The sequence below is a fragment of the Ascidiella aspersa genome, chromosome 6 (assembly GCF_963924565.1).
Source record: "Ascidiella aspersa chromosome 6, kaAscAspe10.2, whole genome shotgun sequence".
In the NCBI taxonomy this organism is placed as follows: Eukaryota; Metazoa; Chordata; class Ascidiacea; order Phlebobranchia; family Ascidiidae; genus Ascidiella; species Ascidiella aspersa.
This window is the reverse complement of record NC_139452.1, coordinates 29,185,318-29,193,869: the sequence shown is the minus strand read 5'-3', so window position 1 is coordinate 29,193,869 and position 8,552 is coordinate 29,185,318.

Below are 8,552 nucleotides of genomic sequence, written 5' to 3'. Positions count from 1 at the left end.
AACATTCGACAAATGGGTACCGACGCAGAAATCGAGACTTGCGTTGAACATTGTAAAAATCGATAGATAAAAATCGTCAGGTGTCAACGAAGTTATAAAGCGACGTTTCGGCAGCAGATACCAGCTGACCTTATCAGGGTTAATAATTAATTAAAACGAGAACCTTGATGAGGTCATCTGCTATCTGTTGCGAAAAGTCGGTTTATAAATTCGTTTACACCAGAAGAGCGATTTCTATTTACTGATTCCCTGGTGAAGCTTACTCTATAGTTAAAAACGGCTCGAGGAAAGTTGTAAAACAACTTAAAATGGTTGGCAGACTGAAACAATTCTGAATGCCTATGTATGAAACCAATAAGTTATTGCGGAACTATAAATATCAAAGTTTGAAACGCCACTTGTCAGAAAATTAGTACTATTTTTCGTGTTTTAAAAACTTACCATATAGCTTGTTATGTGTCCACTTTCGTCTGCCGGCATTACAATTGTACATATACTTGAGCTTATGTCTATTCTTGCATCTTCAACAGGGTCGGCCAAGCCGTAGCTGGTTTCACCTTTTAGTATGTGATGAATGGAGTGTTCCAAGCACCCTCCAAATACAGCAACAGCCTGTGAGAAAAGTTTCAATTTTTACTTTTAGCCCCGTAGGCTGTCAGTATTTTAATTATCTGACCGCCGCACACATATAAAAAAAAATACAAAAAATACACACAATGTGTAAGTTTTCAGCAATCCACGTTTAATGCAGCAAACAAGTTACAGAAAGTATGTTTAGGAAAAATGCTGCAGATTTGAATGTACAATGCTAGAATATTGTCGGTGTTAATGCAAGATATACCGCAACTTTTCTTATTATCTCCAGTGGTTTTTGAGTTAGTACTTGGTATCGCATTACACTTTAAAACACATATCTTGCCTGAATAGTGTAGGTGGTGCGTTGTACCAATCCAGTAATGGTTGCGGATAATTTATCGTAATCTACAGCCAGTTCTTCAAAGTCATCACCGGTTATTAAAACCTGATAGAAATTAGTGTAATGTTCCAAGTTAATGCATGAAAAAGTAAATTGAGCTGATGACTTACGTTTTTGTTCAAATTGTTGACAGTGCGGAGTATTTGGGGCCAGGTGACTTGTAGATTAGATGAGTTGCAAGAAAATGCTCGCACAATTGGACGAACTGTCAGGTACATTACATAAGTGTAATATATAAGAATTAACGTAGTGGTTAAACAGTGAAATTACGGGTAAATTTCTCCTAGGATTATAGCTATACCAATTTGCCCTTATAGTTTTTGATAAGTTACTATTTCAATGAAACTACGGTAATATACTGGCTGTGATTACGACTATAAGCACTTTCTTTTTCACTTGTCAATCAAATTTGGAATTTCATGCCGTGTTGTTATGTACGTTAAACTATTCCAGAACTCTACTTCACGGCCTATAGTTATACAAAGGAAATACGCACCTTACGTCACTAACTTTAAGTTTATCGACTAAATGTGTATTTCTTAATCACGGAGACCTTTAAACTATGTTTATCGAACAAAGAAAACTATAACTTACACTCAACTTGGCACAAATAATAGGCTTCTGATACAGAACACGGATCTGCGATTTCCTTCCAACCATGGCCATATTGTAAGGTTGTGACTGAACATTCTGCGTTTTTCTCGTTGGCAACAAACACGTTGAATTCTGAAAAAAAGGAACTGAGTGTATTTTTAGATTATTTGTCATATCAAAAAAACGACGTTAGAGACATGGGTAAAGTTAAACAAGAACGTTCAAAGTTTGACGAGAGATGGAACTCGTATCCAAATTCATTATGCTTTATCATGTCTACTTATAATAAGTCATATTGTTCGTCACATACAGGTATTTGAAATCCATACCAGGTACGTAAAACGTTCCGGTTATTTCGGTAAATGTTTCATCAGTGGTAACATCTTTGCTTAGTTTCGATGAATAATCGCCTTTTGAAGTGAGAATATAGACTGGAGAATACCCAGTCCGTGAAACACAACTTGCAAACAAAGCAAATACCTCCTTCCATCCTAAACAGTTAATGTAAATAGTAGAGGACATTTGATTTACATAGCTTCAACAATGTCATAAAGTTAGAAATAATATAATAGTATATTTTCAAACCTTAACACAGTTACTAACTTTAGCGTTTAGACGATCTAAAAAATTTAAAACTCCCAGACATCAATATTAAAATCATGATTTGACAAGCTGTCTTTGATGACCAGTACAAAGTTTTTACAAGTTCTAGTGATTTTAGAATGATTATAGGTATTGCAGTTACATATATAAACCTACCGTCTTTACCACATGACGAAGTGCCAACTTGCCACTTATCTACCAGTTCGTCAATTGGATCACAGAATGTAACTCTTTGTAATATTTCCTCCCTGGCAATTATTTGAATTGTAACACTAAAATTACATTTTTTTAAACATTGAATAGATAATAATCGCTAAGATGTATTAGACTACTATTATTATACGAAAAAACGGAATAAAAATCTCAAAGCAGTAAATAAAGTCGCTAAAGGTGCGGCAAAATATCTAAATACAACAAAGTCAATAAAGAAAAGAAGTTTACAAAACGAAAAAAATTACATTTCCCCTATGATTTAACGCTGTACCCATAAACAGCATTGACGAGCTTGTTCTGCAAATATTGACTTGTGCAAACATAAAGATCAGCTGATCAAAGAGTGCCTTGTACCAACCTGAACATGTCAATATATTCCAAACTACTTTCACTTGTGAGACCAGGCAACTGGTGAAGTGAAAATGTGAAAGAAGTGTCGTTCCCATAAATCCAAACCCGCTGCACATCTAAAAATACCTAAGATTTATTAACTTTTGAAACAGGAACAAAATTACCATTCTATAAATTAATAAAGTCTTTTGCGTAACGGAATTAGTTTATTTGCTTTATTTCAAATAAAGTTTTAAATGAATTCATTAAGCATGGCAACAGCTGTTTAAAAGGGGCAATGAAATTGGAAATTATTCTGATAGAATTAAATGATGCACCTGAGAAAATGTTTTATAAGTGTACTTTATCTAAAAGTTTTTCGTTAACCCTATAAAAACAGGTTAAACGAAATTCGAATGATGTTTTATTTAACACCAAGCTTAAGGTTAGCGCAATACGCATCTCCTTGGCCAATTATATAATATAAGAAATATTAATTGCGTACAGATATAGTAGAATCCTATATGGTTTGACAGGGCATACGCAAGCTACGCGGGTATGTGTTTTTTTACAGGTGGTAAAAAACTCGTGGTTTGACTGTTATTACATAAACAATGGAGCAGAATGGTTGAAGGTTGTAGCAAGAGGTAGTAAGAATATCAATGCCCATACAGGTAACAATTTTTTTAATAATATCAAAGCCCAAGTAGGTAACAGTTTGCAAACGTTTAGAATAACTCTACTTATTTTCAACATATTTAAAACGTTCAAAATTATACTTAGTTCTGTATCGGCTTTGGTGTTCTTACTACGTATAAATTAACAATGTTTTGCCCATGGTAAGGCCTAATACTTAAGATGCTTACAAATGAATAAAAACGAATGAAACATTTTTGGTACTATAGCAGTGGCTTATTGGTAGATGACACGCACCTTGCAAATACTTCACGTTTAAGTTAGGAACAAGGACGTTATTTCGTTCATCTGCTGTAATATTGGCGAGTGTTCCTCCTAACAAGCCACAAGCTTCATTCAGTGCTGATATTTCTTGGCGCTCGTCAGATAAAGTCAAAATACGATCGCCGTTGGCAATAAGCGTCGTGCTACATACTAAATAAACGATAGATTATGTTATTCTGTGTCGCCTATGACAGGTGCATTGGAGGAATTAAAAAGCCAAACCCCCCATAGGAACAAATATGAGTGAAAAAGTTGACAATTGGACAAAGTGATAGAGAGGTTTACCTGCTGAATATAATGAAGCATTTACTATATAAGTTACCCTATTCACCTCAAATGGTCTGTTTGCTAAAAAGGAATTCTTTCTTTAAACAGGGGCGGAATTTGTTTATTCACAGGGTATAGCAACCTTTATGCTACGTTTTTAGGTTTATTCAGAGAATATTGCTGTCTTTTTGTATAGGAAATATACTTTGTGAAATAAATACAACGGATCAACAACACTAATAAACATTAAGTCATACAGTTCAAGAAGCTTACTTTTGTCATCGATTGACACAAAATAAGATCCAGCAACATTTTTCTCCTCACTCTCTCCTTCACAAGTCGAACACTTGATCTGTAACAGATACGTTGTATTGCAGGTACATCTTTAAAACAGATAAGTGGAACTAATGCAGAGAGAGCCAACACGTATATTTTGTAAAAACGATATGGCATACTTGTTTGGGTTAATGTTTTTCAGCCGTTTTTACCAACTATCCCTATGCGGCTTTCATCTGGTTTTATGTGGCTTTAAAGTTCTTTATTTAAGTTCGATAGTATGTATAGTAGGTAATATTCTTGTTTGGTTTGATAATATTGATTGTTGCCGGTTCTGACTGAGACCTTTATCACTTATTGTAGAATCAAGTCGATAGATTTCAAAAGCTTCCACATGGATATGTAATATATTTAATAAATTCCGGTTAAGTAACTGTTTGTATTATTGTAATCCGCTTGGTGTTGCTGGCGAAACATTCAACATAAATCTAGTCGAGCAAACGTATTAATGTAGGCGGGAAAAACGGAGTGATATTCATCTTGTTTAAGATGTGGCGCGTTTAGTAAAGTAAAAAATGCGATTCTTATTCTCTGATTGTTTGGCCACCAATTAATAATGGTTCACGATTGGATTTATGTCGGCATAATTTAACAATAGCCTACAACACCAAATTTGTGTCCCCGGAAAATCTCGCATCCATTGATGGTACAAATATTGTAGAAACATATGAAATTGTAACTTACTGTGAAGTTCATTGGTTCTTTTGTCCTAATATGGTTGGGATTTATTCTGAACCTCTGCATACCCCCGGGTTTAGCTTTGAATTCGTCTTCATAACCATTTGTTGACAAAACCTAATTAAAATCAAGTTGTTTAAACAAAAATGCACGTATTATGTTTGTATTCTTTTGAACGTAGCCATCCAAGCTACTTCGGGTTGTAACTCCTATATAACGACCTAGAAATGCTGCAAACCTTATAAACTCTGTCGTCGTAATACGGTTTATCGACAAACTCAGGAACGTTTATGAACAGTTCGCCGGCCGATGTTGTGACGTAAGCTGATGTGACGTCATCAGGTGTACCAAAACCTGTTTCATATTGAATCGTTTTCTCAAGTGACAATCCACTGCAGCCTTCATTGGAACTTATGGTAACCTGGAAACAATTACAAATATACACAAATGTAATACGTTTGCTGATTTACTGCTAAATATCTACAGTTCGACTTCAATTTTACACGAAGTATCGCTTCTTATATAAATTATGTTTCTCTAACTTTCGATGTGCAAAATGAACAGTCAAAAACATATCAAACATTTGTATTTTATGAAAAAAATAACATAGTCAGGTACCTTGAAGTAAAACTGGTGGGCTTTTAAAGTTCATTAAGCTTCAGTCGCAAAATACTGCGTGAATTAATCAGATACTGTGCGTGAATAAATATGTAGTTCTAAATTTCCAAAAAATGTTCAGGTCTTAAATTAAAATTATACTTCTGGCTGTATTTTGCAACTACCATTAGAAATGCAAATCCCCTAGCTTTTTTTTGCTTTCTTTTAGAGTATATGGCATTGCAATGGTAAGAGCTGATGCAACTAGTCCTAGAGCCTTTCGATTCATTACCGTGCTTGTGTAGTTAATTCTGGGTAGCAAATCTGTTATGTTGACACCAAGTCTTTCAAAGTCAACAGAAGATGGTTCTATATCGTCAGTAACTATATTCACCTAAAGAGTAAAGTTATTTGGTTTGTTGAAAGCTGTAAATGTCAAAACTATTTTAGCCTTTAGTAGTATAAAGCTACCCTTAGCGATAGATCTGGAACCAGCGTGGAGAGATTTAGAAGGTTGCCATCCCAAGCTATTTCCATGGAGCTTGAATTACACGGGATGTGTTTGTTGTGCAGAATAACTATAAAATACCCACAACATATTAACCATACATAGTGACAGTTTGACTAATTTACTAAAGTCGTACCTGGTGCGGAGCAAGCATAGAAGGTTTTGGTGTCAGGACAATTGGGGGGAATTTCCCAACTATTACCATAGTGAAGTATCGGACACAAAACAGTGTTGTCCCTAGTTGCAATTTCACCAAAGCGAACATTTATATCTAAAAACAAGTTAAAATTTGCAAGCGGTGTTATTTTAAGGATTGTCTTATACTTTGTAACATGCTCAACCTGGAATAAAGAACTCTCCAATTTTATCAAAATTTGTTTCAACACTATTATCCGATTTTAGTTTGGTTGAATTAGTTTGAGTGGATCGGAACATGTAAACTCTTCTGTACCCACTGGCCTGTGTTAGCTTTCCATATAAGGAAAACCTGGACTTCCATCCTAAAAAACGCGTTTAAAAAACCCAAAACTGAGAAGTATTAAAAATCAAAACTGAGTTTTAGCCACTTACCATTTTGATTGCATTCTGTTGTTCCAACTTGCCATTTTTCTGAAGCACCATCGTAGTTACAAAAGTATATAAGATCACCCTCTTCAGAATGCCTGTTACAAATTAGATAAATGGGAAGTTAGATTAGAGATTTATTCCTAGTAGGCCTACACTGGGGAGGATTTTTTTTGGTTACAAATTATAGATTTATCAATTTTGCTTAGGTATAGATCATATTTTGTTACCTGTTAAACAAATCTAAATAAGTCAAATGATTGTTTCCTGTGGGAGCTTTCCAATTTTCATCTATTGTGTCTGAGAAAGTATACTTGAAAACTTGATCGTCGGATTTCAAGCGATAAATCCACACTCTCTGAATATCTGAACAGTTAGAACGCTATATATTAGTTACACATTGCCAATATCCCGCTGTATTAACACAAAAAAGATAAGGATTTTACACTGTGTTATTTGTTTGAACCATTTATTTAACAAAAGTTAGCAAATGATAAGATTTGTATCGTTTAATTGTTAGGAGCCTGTCACGGACGTTTTGTTTGCCTATAAAAAATAAAAAATCCCACGGCTTTCAAAAAAAAGTATTGTTACCTGGAAGATACATTTCATTCAGGATGGGAAAGAGTCCTTCTGGCATATCCGCTTCATTAGCAACGTCTAATGCACCTTTTAACTGTTCGCAAGCGTTTTTTGCATCTACAACGCCCACCATATCATTTGATAATGTCGAAACCTTTTCACCTTTGCTTGTAAGTGACGGACGGCAAGCTAAAAAAATGCACACCTTGATTGTGTCTTAAGAAACCTTTAAAATCACTACATACCAACTTTAGGTTCAGGGGTAAAACAGTTTCCTGCAACTGGTTTTGAAACTGTGTGTCCTTCGCAATTTGAAGCAGAAATCTGGAATACAAATGTTTTTAGAAGGTGTATGCTCCTAATCGAAAACACGTGTAAATGCTGACTAACTTCAAAGCTTAGTTTTCCCCATCCAGTATAGGTGATTAGTGGTATTGCTATTTCGCACATTTCCTGAACGCAACCCTCGCTAAATTCCAGAATGTCGTTCGGCGAACCGGTTTCGCCATGTACACTAATCTGAAAAAAAAAAAGTTACTTATGGTACGATATAAGAATGCATTGAGTTTTCCAACAGCGCAATTTCAAATTCATTTCAAATAAAATAACGGAAAAAATCCCTTTGATTTTTGTGCAATAATAAAAAGTGCGGAGCTGTAATGTAGCTTGATAATAAATCTCAAAGCCAAAAAGGTTAGTAAATCAACATGGATGGCTTCTGGTGTACTAATAATACGTAAGCCGTAATCGTCGGTCAAAAAGCAGGTTCAGAAGGGTAAATACTGCACCCGAAGAGTATAGTGGTTTACACACATATGTAGGTGCATGTTTCATTGCATAAATCGACATTATCTTGATTGAGACGTTTAGATATAAAATTGTATGATCAGCAGTTAATGTGACTAAAATATTAAATTTATCCGAATCCACTTATAAAAGGACAAATGTTATTCTAATCATTCTGAGTTTCTCATCACCTAAATTGGTTTCCCGGCTAATAGTGTATGTTAAACATTAAACATCAGGTACAGTACCAAAAGCTTACCAAAACTTTAAATGGTCCTTTTGGGAGAGGATTCGCAAAGTGGACAAGACATTTATCATCTGATTTGATGACGTGACCATATGTGACGTCATTAGGACTTCCAGGACCCATTTCCACCACTTGTGAAGAACTTAAGGCTCTCAAGTCATCGCAGTCTAGTTTCGCTGTCACCTGTGATTTTTAGCAACTGCAGTTTTAAACAGATAAATGGTCTGTCCTAAAATACCAGTTGCTAAAAAGGCTATTTAAATTGTTATGTTGATTTTTGTTCAGATGTCGATAGAAAAGTAATAAACTAC